At 37.1% G+C, this 16,160-nt stretch overlaps 3 non-coding genes across 3 annotated transcripts; all 3 read right to left on the reverse strand.

Annotated features, from left to right (window-relative positions):
- Window positions 1-11,209: 11,209 nt before the first annotated feature.
- Window positions 11,210-11,282, reverse strand: Trnak-cuu. The gene has a single exon. It is a non-coding gene; the product is annotated as a tRNA-Lys (tRNA).
- A 2,179-nt stretch (window positions 11,283-13,461) lies between these two features.
- Window positions 13,462-13,533, reverse strand: Trnad-guc. Its single transcript has one exon. It is a non-coding gene; the product is annotated as a tRNA-Asp (tRNA).
- Window positions 13,534-14,160: 627 nt separating this feature from the next.
- Trnas-gcu lies at window positions 14,161-14,242 on the reverse strand. Its single transcript has one exon. It is a non-coding gene; the product is annotated as a tRNA-Ser (tRNA).
- Between the last annotated feature and the right edge of the window lie 1,918 nt (window positions 14,243-16,160).

A 16,160-nucleotide genomic window follows, 5' to 3' on the forward strand; every position in this document is an offset into this window, starting at 1 on the left:
CTCGGTTGAAGGGATCATCCGGGGATACTCTCCCCTCGTATCACCCTTCTTCGGAGGGTAGCGTTTCTGCGCTCACTCCCGCTATGCATCCGATTAGCATACGGCCGGCCGGCTTGCGTTGGCGATGTCTCGATGAAGCAGAAAATCGAGGCTCCAAGTGACGGGGCCACAGGACGAGCTCGTTCACGTGGCTTAAAAAACATTGCGCAAAAGAGCAAATGACGACGGCACGAGAGATCTCATATTAATAAACGTCGGCCGCAAGGATTATTTTAACGACCTGTCGATTGTAGATTACAATTAAGTTAAATTTACATTTTTGATTGTACACGCATGTCATTATTTATTACACTGAGAGAAATATTTGGTGAGGTCAGCCAAAGCTTACAATTAGTCGAATAGTGATCAAATGCATTTTATAGTTGTAATTATTAAATATGTAAATGTTGACCAAACAATTTGCAGCCTTAACCAATTAATTATTTTCATATAACTAATTATCAAATGTTTCATTAAATGTGATTAAATTTTTGATACCAGTAACTACAAAATTTGTTTAATTAAATAATAATATTTAACTAAATTTGGGTTGATCTCACCAAAATACTTCTCTCAGTGTATTAACACATTTAACAACAATAAAATCTATTCTTGCCATTTTGGAGACCGATTATTCTTATATACAACTCTACGACGCTTTCAGATCGTAAAGCAATTATTAAGTAAGAATAGTGTCGCCGAAACCGTCAGATTTCTAATTCGTTAGACGCGAAGTTTATTGAGTTCTGTGTCCTCGATTTTCGATTATTGATCGATCTATATATCAGACCCGAGCGTGCACTTCCATCGCGCGAGCTACATTAATGATGAAAACGCCGTAACCCAGGAATTCCTGTGTCTACCACATTAATTAGATTCATTGTTATACTATGGCAATTCGCGTATTCATGCGTATTATTCGACCGTTCAATATGTTTACAATATAGGTTGACGTATAACTAGACGTTTTGGAAGCATTACAAAAGGGAGCACAATACTTGTTTGGATTTCGTCTTTTCCTTCTTTTTCCTTCTTTCTTTGGTTTTGTTCTGTTCAAATTTCGTGTACTATCATATTGTTTGGGTAAATAAAATCAAGAAGTTGTAAAAAATAATATAAACATTTTCACAGAAAAGAGATCTTACACTAACAGATAAGATCGCAAAATGCCAAAGAAAATGTTTTCAAATAAAATATTAGTCACATTGAGAGAAAGAATATCGTAAAACAAAAGTATTTTACTTAACGCAAAAAAATTATTTACTCGGTGAAAATGGCTTATTTATTTGCAGTTAAAAATTTCTTAATTGAAATATTTATGTAAATAAAATGAAATAATTTTTAATCAAGCATTTTTTTCTTACTGTTCTAGAAAACATTGACACTGTATTCAAGGCAATCAGATTTTTTAATCTAAAAAAATAATTAAGTTTATTATTATTAGCTTATTTATGAAATCATTATTTCAATGTACAAAATTGTAGTAATACAAAATTATATATTTCAAGTAATATGTCTATTTAAAAATAAATATTTTTACTTAAACAGAACAAACGAATGTTTGCATCAAAATATATGGTTTTAAGAAATTTTTTTTTTCCATTAAAAAAATTTCCTCACTATAAGAAAATAAAATTTCGAGCAGACCCGAGCAGAGCAGCAGAGTTAAATAAATCACTCTAATGTATTAGATCTGTAACTATTGATACTAGTGATGATTTATGAGTTACAACATATGACAATTCTAATTTCCACTACGATACATCTTCATAATTAAATGTTTGACCGCAAGGTAATAGATTAATAAGACAATAATTGACAGTTTGACATGGCAAGAGGAATCATATCGGATATGAATACGTATCTTTTGCCCCGTTCGCCTACCGGTCGTCCAGTAGAAAATAGAGATAAAACGCACCCACCTTGGCAGCTCGTGCGCGCCAGCTATGCCACTCCTGAAATTGATCGTGATTGATCGACCATTAATTTTTTATCTAATAACGAAGAGTGGCGCGACCGATAATGGACTCGGGCTAGTTAAAGCTCGCGGCGCTTATCAAAGTTTCGCTAAAGCGATTACGCTCTCACCAGAAAATTCAATGTAATGTTATCGGGTTTCGTTAAAATTCACTTATACGGAAAAATGATTAAGCCTCCATGCGCCTCTGCATCTAAATTTATCTCGCCTGAAAATTGCATTTCGCTTTGTAGCGTTGTTTGCCGCTTGAAACTAAGTTAACTGAGAAATCAAATCGCGTCGGGAAAGTTCTAACGAAATTCGACAAGTCATTTGTGTTTCTAATTATCTAAACACCGGTTGATCTGCTTTCACAATCTCGGTTAATGAGGATTCACGACGGTATAATGGCACGTAATTATTTCCCGCATGTAAAACGAATACGGAATGATTTCGACACAAAGGACACTTAATTATTTCAACGGAACTACGTCGATCAAACTCTTATTACTCCACTTTGTGCTTATCAATGCGTGCGTAACGGCGAGTAACAATGGCGTTACGTGAGCGGGCTTCTATCCTTAATGTTCGAGCAGTTCGAATTTATTTCGCCACACGCGCTATTATTCAGCGCGCTTTCTCTGACGGCCTGCACTTGTCCGTATAAAATCCTACTTTTCAGCATAAAAAAAGAGAATTCCACCGCCATCAAACAGCTTTTACGAGAGTCGTAAAGTTACGGGTAGCGCCGGAGGGCTGGTACGTACGTATAGCTACCTAGTCGAACTCGCGTTTGTGTCTGGAAAGGAGATACGGCTAGTCGAAATAAAAAGAAAATCCAATAACGCACAAATTCTAACGAAAAGTCGCGCACTCGCAAGGCACATTATTTTTGAGGACGATTCCTCGTTTTATGCGGAGGGATAAACGTTGAGAAGGGAGACACCCGCGGTCGTCACGGAAATTCTATATCCTAGATCTTAGGCCTTTTTATTGTGATACGATACTTTTATGGAAAAACGTATCGTATATCTCTTTTCTATCCGAGACGGAGAAGTAGCTGTGCGGTATTTCCAGAGTTAAAACGCGCACTCGTGGATCGGCAGTCATAAATCAAACCGGCCGCGGATTCGAGGCCTGCTCGCAGCACACACACGCGAGTTTGACCGGGCAAACGAGAATGTATCCGTGGACGTCGTAAAATTGATATTTATCCTGGCTGGCATCCAGCGCGGAAGCTGCGCCAGCTTTTCCGCGGATAATGCGGCGCGCGGCGTGATTATGTCGTGCCGGAAGCCGCAGACGGCGAGCCGTTTCTTTTTCTTTTTTTTTTTATTCGCCCGGTCCTTTTTTCGCTCGCGCCACTTTTCAGCCGAGGATTAGAAAGACGCGCAGCAGACGAGGTCGACAGGAAAATTAACTCGTCGCTCGTCGAAAGTCAGAAATATCTTGAATGAAGATACTCGCGATCGATCGATTACTTTTGCCGCTTGACATACGGAGTATAATGTCGCGTAGAAAATAAGCGCGATAACAGGGTAAAATGCACGGAAAGCCCTCGAGCTATATATGTTGAGCCAGGATTTTTCCACTTTAGCATTCTACGATAGCATATAGCTTTTCTCAGCCGTCGACCAACAAATAGGTTTTGATCACTGCAACTTGCGTGGAAAGTCCGATTTATTTTAAGGATGTTTTGGCTATGCAATACGAGCTAAAAGTTATCAGAATTTATCAAATTTAATAACTGATGAAATCGTCGCTATATTTTGTTGCAGTAGTAAATAAATAATTTTTGAACGAGCAAGTGGATTTACATGAATTTTTGCACGAATATTTATCAGAGTTTTGTTAGTATATTTAAAAATTCGGATTTAATTGGTAATGTTATTTGTCCATTAAATTTGCAAATAAATATCGCCAAACGTGATTTTACGTAAGAATCAGGAGTGAACAAAAAATTATATAACTTTTAAACCAACAAGAGAATTGTGCTCAAATTTCACACAGATACTCGAACATAACACCAAAATATTCTATGAAAGTTTTATATTTTTTGGTAATGTCTTGAAATAGACCCGTACATCCTTAAAGATCATAACAGTTTAGATAAAAATTTAATAAAATTGTAGCGACATATTAAATAAAAAACATCACATTTCGAAAATAATTGAAAAGGTGATTGTTAAAAAATCTGGAAGCGTCAAATTGGATGTCGACACAATTTCTGGTTCCCAGCAACGCGGCGTCCTGTCGCCGCTGTCATTAAAAAGCGCGGAGTGTTATCGCGATTTATGCGAGTGACTTTTCCTCACGGAGAGTCACGTTCGCCCTCGGCTATATTCCGGGATTATCGGATGTCATCGGGAGTCGATAACGCCGCGTAAGCTTTACTTCCACGTAAAGTGCACGCGGAGTAATCCCGACGTGCCGCCGGACACACTATCGGCCGACTTCACGATTTCTCCCGCGATAAACGGAATAATGTGACCTAGGCGGATTTTCCCCGGGCGGAAAATTCCTGGAGAACGACAGACACACGCGGACGCATTGCATCGTGTACGAGATGTCGATAACCGCGAGCCGGCGATTTCACCGAAGCTGACAGCGTAACAGCTCGAACGACCCGAACAAACCTAATTCCCCGATTCGCGAACGGTCCGTCGATCTTCGTCCGCGAAATTTCACTTTACGATGTAAATTTACTCGCCATCGAAAACATATGACAGGGCGTGTTAAATATTAAATGAGAACGATTAACGTAAACTGTACTCGCACATGTGCATATTATTACGTTAAAGAATAAATATAATATTTTATGTTATTCAGGTATACATTGTTAAGATTACGACTCTTTAATTGGTGTTGATATCAAATGAAAAAGTACAAGATTATCGCGCATGAAAAAAGATCTGAAACATTTTTTTTTAATGTATGTCTTTCCATTGATTACGTAAATATGATAATTATGAAATAAAATATAAGTATCGTTAAATGTAAATTTAAATTTAATTTTGTGCAAGAATGCATTGCATTACTTTACGAAAAAGATTGATAAAGCGCATGTCTCGTAAAATATATCGACGACGCTTTCTCGCGATTTATCCTTAAATTCGATAAACGTGCGACTGTGAAAGATGCAGAAACCGGAAATAGCTGGTATCACTTAAGGCACTACGCCGACAGGCACACCCACGACGCGCGATTCCGAGGTGAAACAAAGAAGAAGAAAAAAAAGATTGATTGTTCACAGGATGCGCGTTCACTTCGCGCGAAGAAATTTTAATGACGTCGTAATTCAACGGATTCCGTTAGTGCCGCCCGAAATTCTCGGTTTCATATAGCCGATTCTCAGAAAAAAATTATTCACTGCAGGAAATTCTTCGAATTTCGAAGACGAAGTCGCATATCTCAGTTTCTTTATGAATAAAACAAAGACATTTATTTCTCAATATAAAAACGTAACTGAATTTTTTTACATTATGTGTCTTTAATATACATTTTCATTTTATATACATTCATAAAACTGCTAAAACGCATTACTAATTTTAATTATATGTCATAAAATTGTTTTTTAAATAATTATATTTTTAAACAATTTAACCAAGAAACTTGCGCACTAACTTTTCAGATTACTCAATATTTAAATATTATTTTGTTATCGTACTAGTTAAATATGTACAACAGTTATAAAGCAGTTCGAACGACGAGCAGCTTTCTGAATATTTTACCGAGGAACTACCGGCGGAGTGATAAAATATTAAAATCGACTTCCGATGTTTAGAACGAGGGAGGCTAGGGGAGAAGGGGAGCTGTGTAACTGGAGCAGGATTTCCGCAGAGAGAGAACAATCAGTATGATGGCAGAAAGACCAATTTTTTTTTTGTTTACAGTGCATAGGTAATTTTTTTTTTAATTAAGAAGTAGAGAATAAAAGCTAAGCTTCCGCCGTCGAGCTTTATTCATGTCAAATATATGTAATGCACTTTTTAATATTCCTATTCTCCATTTTATTTTTAAATTAGATTTTACTTCTACCTCTTCTGAAATTTACTGCACTATCGCACACGAAACGTACATATGTACGAATGTGTACTATATAATGTGTAAATGGAAGTGTCTGCAATGTGTTGAGTTCCGGTCTGTGGGTTTGCGAAATCAGTCGAATCAGTCATCCCTGTGGAAACACGCGTTACCTAACGTGAAAGCCATCCGGTTAAAATACCATCGAAGATGCAATTTTGTAATATGCAAACTTAAGCTTTCCGATATTGCGTGATTTAATTATGATAATTAAATAAGCATAATCATTCGCCGTTTTAAATGTTCGTAAACGAAAAGAACGATTTTGTTTAAGTATTTAAGTATTTAAATAACTGGATACAGATCTGAAAGTAATTTTATTGGACCATCAAAATAATTGTAACAGATGTGATTCAAACATAATGAGTGATAAGCAAGGCTGCAAAAAAATTTCAACAATCTAAAAATTCAGTTCAAGAGTCCAGCATAATTATTTTGATGACCTAGTAAAATTATTTTTCAGATCTGTGTTCAACTAAATTTTTAAACCGTTCTTTTTGTGTAAAATACTTGAGAAGAATTATTATAACAAATTGCTACATCTCCGCTCCAGTAGAGCGAGCTTAAAAAAAAGAGAGACGTATCGCTGGGAGGGACGCATCGGATGCACTTCGACGATGCACCGATCCGTCAACGAGAGGAGCTGCAACACGGCGACGCAATAATCGCCGGTGGTCGCTCTTGGATGAGAGAGTCGCGACGCGACGACGGCGACGGCGAATTTCACGGTTAATCGAGCCGCTTTCCTTCCACAGCTCGCCGGGCCGCCGGTCTCTCCTCTCGATTTCGGGCGCACGTGTGAACGCGCGTACGACGCGCGCTGCTTGGAACAATGTATGATTCATTTCACGGCTCGTTAGCGAAAACCGCCGCGCGCGGATCTCGCGCGCGCGTCCTCGTTCGGTCGCGCTTCGCCGAGCGTGCCGGGAGGGAGAGCGCAAAAAAAATGCCATCCTTTCGAAAAAGCTTTCCGAGAGAGCTTCCCACGAGCGTGCATGCGCGTCGTCGCAAAGCAGTTACACCTCAGCAGCATGATCGCGCGTAAGACCCGTTTTACACACCCTACTAACCGGCTCGAGGTTCGAGGTTTCGGCCGAGTAACCTGACTCGGTGGACTCGAACGTGTCAATACGTGCTCGACCACTCACCCGAGTACACACGCGTGTACATATGCGCGTTATCCGAAAGTCGTCTCAGCTGCCGCTAGTGTGTGTAAACTGGACATTACGAGATGCCAAACACGCACTTTCTCCCCCCTTGCAACCCCAGAAATCCCTCTGCTGCGCCCTCGGAACTTTCTAGCGCCGTGTCACGCACAGTATACCTGATGCTTTTTTCATTCATTGTAACGGTTCCTTTTAACTGATTACGTAGCAGTGCTCCAAGATATTCTTAAGAGAATTGGAAAAAAAAAGTGAAATACCCTTTTTTGTACAACTTATCAACGCGTACATCCTGATAAAAAAAAAATTGGTTGAGAAATTAAAATATTTAGTCCTATACGTTTGATTAAACATTGAGTAACTGAGTAATAGTGAAATTTTCATATTTTTGGTAATGCGCTTTGAGATATGACCCATAAATCCTTAACAGTCGCTGGCGCGTAAAATGGAACAGCGCTAACGTTATTTTATTCAAGTGTTGAAGTATCATCCACTCGTTAGAATAGCCGGATACCCGAAAAGATTAACGAACTTTCTGAAGCTGAAGTGCGCATCGATCAATCGCAGTGAAGTTCCGCAAACAGAGGCGTGGCAGCGGCAATTACCGGCTTCGTTTACCGCGACTCGTCGCTGAAGTACGCGCCCGCCGAGCGTGGGATGTTCTGTTGAACGACAACGTCAAACGCGTAGCAACGCGAGGGTGCGACGTGTCTTTGGGTGCGCCCGCACCCCCGCATATTCACATCCCGTCGGGATCTTTTGCGGCGTGCCGCCCCTCGTTCGAGCACAACGACCCTCGAATGCAACTCCGACTGTTCTCTCTTTTTTCTCTCTTTCTAGTTTTTATTATTTTTTTTTTTAAACCAACGCAGCTAGTCACGCGTGTGTCCCCTTTCTGCAGTAAATAGCCGCGCGTGAAGGGTGCGGTGGAAGGTGCAGGGCGCGTTTAAATGAGCGCCAGCAATTTGCTATGAAACTCGCATGGCACGGTGCATCGCACCGCGGCGCGGCGCGGCAGCCTCCCGCATTTTCGCGCGCGAATTCGCGGCACGTCGCTCACGATTATTCAATTAATCAGCCCCGCCGGGCACAGACACTTCCGATTTAACAAATGTCGCGTAGCATAAATTGTATATTGTGATACGTGTCATCGCACTATTATATCAAATTGTTCTGCATTGTGCTCTTATTGAGATGGATAATAAATAAATAAAATCCGCTATATTCTCATTATTCAGCCATTATTTCATCTATTCAATAAATACTTCTCAATACGCTGAAACGTTGTGACGAACAATTAGTCTACAGTTAGCGAATTAAAATATATATAGAATGATTCAAATTCTTCTCTTCGCGGCTTTACGTGGCGGTAATTTTCGATAATCGGGTGTCGCGACGGTGAAATTTACGTTCTCGTTATGCGATGCGAGAATCGCCAAGAGCATAAATCTCGTTTGATTAACGACGGGCGCTTAACGATCGACGCTGACGAGCCCTGCAAAGGCTGCGACACCCGGAAGGTCGCGCGGTATATGAGAAGCGACGAGATGACGCGCGATTCATCGAAATCCGCGGATTTACGGCGCGCCTTTTATGTCAAACGAGCCGCAAATCCTCGCGATGAAACTATAACGCATGAGACACGCGGAGCATGTGCCACCCCTCCTTATACACGAGAATATTCTGTGCCATAAATAAATTCCATAATGAAATTGGAATGTTGCATGTTCTTCGTAAGATAAAACGATTTTTTTTTTATAAGAAGTGATAAGAAGCGAGCTAAATTATAGAAAAAAAAATTGGTTCGCTATTTCTTTTTTTATAATTAACTTTTTAATTTACTAATTTTTTATTTCTATTTTTTTCTTTAACTAACTCTTTAATGTTTTTTTATAATAACTAATTAAAATTAAATAAAATAGTTAATAATTTGAAATAATTGACAACAGCTTTCAATTCACATTCATTAAATTTTGTTAATAAATTGTTAATTCAGAAAAAGTTCCAAATCTATTTTACTGTACATATTAATTTTAGTAATTGATCCTTCTTGATATTATAATCCAGCCAGATAAAAATCTTCGATAAATTATTGAACGTCACTCATAAAGAATTTCATCGTTTGTACAATTTCATAATAAATTTCAACGAAAGTTTTACTTGGACTTAGTTGATTTATCTACTTCATCTTCATTTTTCACGTCAAAATTTAGTATTTTATTCACGCACGAAAGAATCCCGATGGTCCTATCAGTCACTACTACTACTTTTCTTTCTGCTATCGTTGTAGCGACGAGGATAGCAACAAAATGTCCCGACAATTCGCGGGACACACTCGACGTGTTTCTCGACAAGATCCATTGTCATGGAACGACTCGCTTTACCGCAGAAAGACGCGGTCTTGTAGCCAGAAGGAAAAGCAATCGTCGCTCTATATCTTTCCAGCCTCCCTTCCTCTCCCTTCCTCTTCCTTTGTCATATTCCCCGACTGGTCGAACCAGATACGCTGGTCAACGAACGAAATCGTTTTCGCCGTCGATCAGCTACCGTACCAATCGTTCTCGGTGAAACTTCGTTCGAAAAGCTGCCTTTAGGATCAGTGCCCGAATTCAATTCTTGTCGCGGACGTAAATGGATGTCTGTGACTTATTTCATCTAAATAAAAGCCCGTCAGCAGGAGAAAAAAGAGAGAGAGAGAGAGAAATGGTGCATCGAGATTTCGCAAAGTGCTAGTCTGTTAAAAATGTTATGAAATTCAATGTATTTTTAAGTTAAACATTAAATTTAATGTATTTACAACTGAAAAGTATGGCATAAAATTTAGTACACTTTGGACAATATTAAATACTTTGAATGTACCTGCTCTTGACATTTGCTTCTATTGCATTACATTAAATCCTGCTATCTATTTTTAACGGTATTAAATGCAATAGAAATTATATTTAGCTAAATGAAATGCTTGTCGAGAGCTATTTACTTAAACATTTATGCGATAAAGTGCATCGTACAAATTTACAATGTAAATTCTAATTTTCATCAATATACAATGACGTGTTTTCATCGATTTTCTATTAGTGCGACATACATACTAACGTTCCTACATCTGGAGCTTCGACTGATATATCCACAACTTCAATTTACCATTCCTTATCAAACAACGTCCATCTAGAACTGGCGTGAGAAACGTGAATAGACAATCGCGCGAAATCCTATCTAGTCGCGTCGTAGATAAAAGAATCGATTCCACTCGGTAAGAGATAAAGGAGCGCCGTAGACCGCTAACGACGGCATCCACCATCCTATTGTTACGCAATGCGAGACGTAAAATTGTTTGGATAACAGTGTTTGCGATCCAACAACTTCCTCGAACTTCGGTTCGTTTGCTTTCCCGATTTCACTGCGAAACAGCTGCGTTCGACTCTCGATGTACCTCTCGATTTACGTGCGTGCGTGCGTGCCTGCGTGCGTGCCTGCGTGCGTGCGTGCACGCGCGCGCGTGTGTGTGTGTGTGTGTGTGTCTACTTTGTTTGGCAAACAAAACTCGAAAGTGGAGCTCGTACAACAAATATTTTTCTCGATACGCGCATAATATGTACTGCTCAAGCGCCACTTATCTCATTTGCTAATTGATGAATTAATTCTTTTCGACAGGCTTTATCGACGCAATCATCCGTGATACGTCTCTGTTAATCCACCGAGCGCCGAATTGAGAAGCAAAAAAGCGAAAACTTGATGCAATATTTATGACATGATAACAATTATTTTCGTTGTATCATTTAATTGTTAAATAATAATGTAATTTGTTTAGTCACGAATCTATTTGAATCTGAAAAGATACAATATAAAAAATAAAACATGTCATATAAAAAAATATGGTTAAAAATTATTTCTGTTAAACAATAAATACGAATTTTTATAACGTTTTTTCACGTGTAAAATAATGTTCTTTAGAAAAAAAAAAAGAAATCGCCCAACGTGGGGCTCGAACCCACGACCCTGAGATTAAGAGTCTCATGCTCTACCGACTGAGCTAGCCGGGCTGTTGCAGGGATGTAAAGTTTTAGTCAACATAGGTTGAATAGATGCATTCTAAATATAATTAAGAAAATTGAGAAAATTTGCAATATGTGCATATCCATATAATTACGTAATTTCCACAAATTTAATGAATTCTGTCATTCGCGCTTAACGAGTTTTCATTATCAAACATTTTATATTCGGTGCTAATTAAGTATCTTAATTTTCAAGCGGAGTGTGCACATTTACACTCATTCCTGTTATATTATAAATGCAAATAAAATTATTATTGATTAATTCAGTTACCCATGCAATAAGCAGTACTATAAAGTAGCTTTTTAATGGCATACAGTTCTTGATTATTTAAATATACCTAATGATGAAAAACTGCGCGTTTTATTAAAAAAAAAAAAAAAATGCTGTAAAACAGCACGAAACATCGGAGAATAGAATATAACTGGATAAAAGCAGTCTTATCGTGCACAGTAAATTTTCCCTTATCGCAGGATATATAAACACGACGCGCGCATAAAAAGAAAGCCTAATAAGGCTATAAGCGTGAGCCATAAGCGAGACTACCGCCAGACACTTCCCCTAATAATTAATGTCACAAGTGTCGCGAAATTACTGATCGTAATACCGCCGGGTATACGGTGCTCCCCGAGAAAAAAAGTAACAAAAGATTTTACAGCTGATATTTTTCTCCACATTATATACAAATTTATATTTAATATTTCATTCTATTATTACCCTACAAGCACGTAATATTATTTAATATTATTTAATATTAAATAATATTTCTGAAATATTAATAAAAAATTTTTATACGTCCACTCCTGATAATATTATATGAAAAAATAAATAATATTATTTACTTCAATATTTTATATCGGGAATATTATACCTTTTAAATGTAATAACTATAAAGTTTATGCATAATAAAATAAGTCATATTAATTTATATAGCATTTTCATAATATTCCACAGATATTGAAGTAATATACCACGATTATGCAAAAAGGGACACATACCGTTAACATAATATTCTCATAATATTAAAAAATATTGAATAATATTTTCAGAATATTAGTTTAATATTATTTTAATTTTTAATAATAGTCGTATATTTTGTGCTTATAGGGTATGTCTTGACAGTTAAAATAAAAGTTAAATATTAAATGTGCAACGTAAGGGAAAGAGATAAGAAGGGAGAATCAAATAATCGAAGTATTTTACATAATGATATTGTAAACTAAATAAATTTATTGCTTTTGCCAATACACTTTTCTAAAAATTACTTTAGAGATTCTTTGAACGTATCGAGTATTGATTGTAACATCAGATGTAAATTTAATACTATATTGTTTATATCTGTAAAATATTTTTTTTATTGCCAGTCTATCATTTCAAAACTATTGCTAAATATTATTCTAAGGGAAAGGGAATGAGGAGCGTCAAATCTTCAGCAGAATGAATTCTGTAGAAGCGTCTCAAGACACCCTATGCACTTGTACTTGAATTGTACGAGCGAATACGTAAATCGCGTCTAACGCGCAAATTGCTACCTGACGCTTTTAAGCACTCCAGCCGCGTTTAAACCGCCGCCGGTGCTTTCCATCGGAAATGGGTGAATTTACATTAAGTCGCCAAGGATGTGCGACAACGGTAAATCCACGGAGCGACAGTAAGCAATGCCAGTGGCGTATTCCGTGCGGAATAATCGATCCGCGTGCAACGCCATAACTCCCTTTCCCGTCGTCTTTTTTGGCGTGTCCCGTCTTTTAGAGCCCCTTTCGCCGTATCTTACGGAGCTTTCTAGCCTAGAGTTACCGCGCCGTCGTGGGATAAACACCGGTTCGTGCAACCGCGTCACGAGGTAAACCGCTCTAAGCCATGGTGGCGTCCTCGCATTATCGATTATTACGGAGCACCGGGCGCCGGTTACGCGAATTCGGGCTTGGTTTGTTGAAGCCGAGACGCATGCGTGAAGAGATGCCTGCCTTTCGTAATAAAATTAATGTTAACTGCGTTTATTTTCTCACAGAGTATTTGTCAATTTTAATAATAAGCTCTTCGATAAATTTGGAAATAAAGTTGAAAAAAAAATGTTAGCAATAATCCTCATTCGTTATAACTTTACTGTCTGAAAAAAAAAAAAAAATGTTGAGCCAAATGAGAGAGAAAATTACAAAAATAAGAAATCTCCCCGACGGGGAATCGAACCCCGGTCTCCCGCGTGACAGGCGGGGATACTAACCACTATACTATCGAGGATTTCTTGAGGCAGGCTTTCCTAGCATACGTCTAATGCGGGCGTTCGATAATATCGTAGAAATCATAATGTATATAATTTTTTGAAACAAATTAAACTTAGAGATCCGTATAAATAAAAGATTCGCCGGAATAAATAATCGTATAATTATGATATATTTATATTGCAAATGTGAATATTTAATGTATTGAAACAGAATAGTATCCAAAACGTGCAAATCATCAGAAATCACGATTAATTTTAATAAATTATTTATTTTAATATTCAAAATATAGTGGTATATAATACATAATTTGAGTCTAAATTCTATAGATTATAACAATAATTATTATTTTATATAAATTATTATCATAATTTTTTTCTAACGCATCCACTGTAACAAATATCTACATTGTACAGTGTACAATTAAAATGTCACATATTATTACTATTTTATGTCAAAATATGCACATTTTTTAAATATGTTCTATAAATATATGCTTCATATATTTGTTGGAAATATTTCGAATATTAAGATAAAAAATATAATTTATCAGTAAAAGTGCAAAAGAGAAATATCTAACAAGAAAAATTATTTGTTCATAATTATGTTATGTGAAAAGTTTTGTAATGTTGTAAAAAAAAAAAAACGACGAGGATGGGATTCGAACCCACGCGTGCAGAGCACATTGGATTAGCAGTCCAACGCCTTAACCACTCGGCCACCTCGTCGACTCGTGAATTTTTGCCTCAATGTACGGACTATAATGCGTCTGAAATCTACCCATTATTTCAATATTTTTTAAGTATTATATTGATAATCAATTTTTTCTTAAATATCATTTTTAGCTTCACTACAATATATTTTCATTGGATTAAAAATAATAACTTGCTAATGGCAAACATTATTTATTATATTGAAATATATTTATATTTATAAACGATTATGGTTTTATTACTCAAAATAATTTATAAAAATGTAATTATCTTCATTTCCTTCGTCACATAAAGAAATAGCGATATATTGATTTCTATCATATTTATTACAAAGTTCATTGTATTAGTTTTTATCGAGTGTTATCAACTTCTCCCGCAATTACTCTAATTGAATTATTAGAACGCATTATGCCACGTGGAATTACATAGTTAACTCGTTATAACGCATACATTATAACGTCGACTGAACGTCGACAACCCTTAATCATACTTAATATCAACGCGTACTTCATCGCCATGTGGATTACAGGCATTTATCTAAAGTCCGATTGGCAAAGTAACGATAAATGCTTCTATGGCTCTTTGTTGACGCGCGTGTCGATAAATTGAAAGGAACGATTGTGTAACGTAGCCCGGGTAATAAGTCACTTAACTGTGATTACCATCCTTAGCCACCGAAACATATTATGAAAGTTTCAGCCAATTTGATGGCCAAGAGAACAGAGTCCCGATTATTATACTTATATGCGTGCCGAAATAAAATTACCGCCTCCGCAGCGATAAATTCGCAATTACTGCGAACCCTAAATGTAATGGCAGATCCTCCTTTAATGACGAGATCCTATAAAAAAAATTTATGATCTCCAAGTTACTTTTTCATGTGCGATGTACGTTACGTATAATGAACGAGAAAATGTTCGCTTGTTAGACTTCGATGCTTCCATTTTATTGAAATTTTTTTTCTTCGTTCACGCTTACTCCTATGCAAGTAAAATGTTTTATGTAAAAATATTGTTAAAAAAAAATGTCATAAAGAATGTAAAATATTCCTCCATGCTTTCAAATTTTCTAATGTGTCTGTAGTTTTTAAATAAATATCATTAAGTAAGACTAAGATTTTAGAAATAAAAATATACAGTATAATTATGTAATATATTGAATTGCACGATCCGCGCATGCAATTATCGGTTGCCGAGATTCGACGAGGAATTCCGCGATTGGGCGCGAATGAAGACGCAATTGAACGCACGTGCGTGAGGATGAAAACAGAGACTATCGTTTCAAGTCAATTAATGCTGGTTTAATCGTCTTGTCTGTGGAATTGACGAGGGTCGCGGTTTAGCGCCATAATCGTATCAATGTCAGTGCATTCAGCGCCGGATTAAATTACAATTACCTCGAGTTGATAAACCAATTATATCGCTCGTCATTGTTGCTCGCGGCACGAACAAACTCGCGACTCTCAATCGAAAACGATCACTCAAATCTCAACTTTGTGTCTGCATTTTTACTTTACTTTTTTTATGCTTAAAATCATAAATATCGCAACTTCAAGAGGATGTAATTTATATAGTATGTGTACAGTTTTGCGCTGATGAGAAATGTATGACACTGAATCATCGTACTGAAGCTACAAAACAGCTCTTTTGCGAAGGAACAAATTTATTTCGTCGACGGTGGATTCGTGCATCGCGTCGGAAATATTTGAAGCAAATCGTTGGACTGCGTCTGATGATCGATACTTGATGCGATACTTGAAACTGCGTAATATACAGCTTGTAAGAACTAACGAGCATCTTGAGAAAATAAATATCGTACTTAAGTTGAAGACAAGACAGCCTTGAAGCTAATGCAATTACGTTCGGCATTTGTATTTTTAATTATGTCATCCACTTTAATGATCAATCGATTTTTATTTTCAATTTATTCAAAG

Source organism: Solenopsis invicta, chromosome 6 (genome assembly GCF_016802725.1).
Source record: "Solenopsis invicta isolate M01_SB chromosome 6, UNIL_Sinv_3.0, whole genome shotgun sequence".
NCBI lineage: Eukaryota > Metazoa > Arthropoda > Insecta > Hymenoptera > Formicidae > Solenopsis > Solenopsis invicta.